The sequence below is a fragment of the Eubalaena glacialis genome, chromosome 3 (assembly GCF_028564815.1).
Source record: "Eubalaena glacialis isolate mEubGla1 chromosome 3, mEubGla1.1.hap2.+ XY, whole genome shotgun sequence".
NCBI classification, from domain to species: Eukaryota; Metazoa; Chordata; class Mammalia; order Artiodactyla; family Balaenidae; genus Eubalaena; species Eubalaena glacialis.
Genome location: NC_083718.1, coordinates 39796571 through 39798324, shown reverse-complemented (window position 1 = coordinate 39798324; position 1754 = coordinate 39796571).

Sequence of the window (1754 nt, the reverse complement as noted above, 5' to 3'; positions counted from 1 at the left end):
TATGACTCAAAATCCAAAATCAATAAAAGATAATTCAACTACATGAAAAAATCTTTTGCATGGCTAAAATCACCATAAACAAAGTCAAAAGGCACATTATATACTGGGAAAATATTTGCAATGCATATCACAGATAAAGGGCTAATATTCCTAGTATGTAAACAGCTCACAAAAATCAAGAGGAAAAAACGCAAACAGAGATTAATGGAAAAAAAGCAGAGGGAGAGAGATATTAAAAAGATAATCAGAATAAGAGAAATGCCAATTAAAACTGCACTGATACCATTTTGCAACTACAAAATAGGCAAAATTTCAGAAGCTTCATAAGGCATTCTGTTGACAGGGATATGGGGAAATAGGCACTCAAAATCAATTCTGGTGAAAATGCAAAATGGTACAACCCCACAAGAGGGATTTGGCAATATCTCACACAATTGCATATGCATATAACTTTTCACCCAATAATCCTATTTATATTAATTTACTTTGAAGATCCATCTTCAAAAATATGAAATAAAATACGCACGAGGTTATTCATTGTAGTATTATTTATAATAGCAAAATATTGAGAACAATCTACATGCATATATGCAGAGCAGATTGCTAGAGTAAGTCATTTTATATCCATACAATGGCATAATATGAAGCTATAAAAATGAGAAATATCTCTATAAATTGGTATGAAGTGATTTCCAGGAGATTTTTAAGTAGAAGACACAGATACTATGCTATATTTTTGTAAGAAAGAAGGTGAAATAAGAATATATACCCAGGGGACTTCCCTGGTGGCGCAGTGGTTAAGAATCCACCTGCCAATGCAGGGGACTTGGGTTCGAGCCCTAGTCTGGGAAGATCCTGCATGCCGCGGAGCAACTAAGCCCGTGTGCCACAACTACTGAAGCCTGAGTGCCTAGAGCCCGTGCTCTGCAACAAGAGAAGCCACCACAATGAGAAGCCCACGCACTCCAATGAAGAGTAGCCCCCACTTGCCGCAACTAGAGAAAGCCTGCACACAGCAACAAAGACCCAGAGCAGCCAAAAATAAATAAATAAAATAAATAAGTTTATTTTAAAAAAAGAATATATACCCATTTTTGCAAAAGAAACATAGGAAGGATAAATCAGAAGCCAGTGGAAAAAACAATAAAACAAACAAACAAACAAAAGAAGCCAATGAAATTGGTCATCCGCAGGGAATGAGTTGAAATAACGAAGAAATGCTAAGAAAGAGACACAAAAGTCTCTCAAATGTACTATTTGTATAGTTTTGATTTTTTGACCCATGTAAATATTTTACCATACAAAAAATAAAATTAAATCATCAAACGTGGGGAAAGACCCTAAAACTGAATGTAAATAGAAACAAATGAACCTATCTACATATTAAATTGGTAAGATAACTACATAGAAAGGAAAAACTTTAATCCAACTAACTTTTGGTTAGTATTTGGACTGTACATCCTCATTGAGACATATTCTAAAAATTAGAACTGTAAAGGAATTTTAACCTTTTCTAATAGTATTGTTTTGGTAGTGGTATGGGTACAGCAACTTCAAAATTATTTGCATGTGTTATGGCAATGAGCAAATGAGTAAATATATTGATGTTGTTGAGAACCAGGGAGGTTAAGAACCTATTTGAGAGAATCACTGTGGAGGAATGAGATACAAATAAAGACTGGGAAAAGGAGAGGAAGAATCCTGTAGTATTGGATTAGAATTAGAGGTGTTGTTAAAACATGATTTTTTTAAGC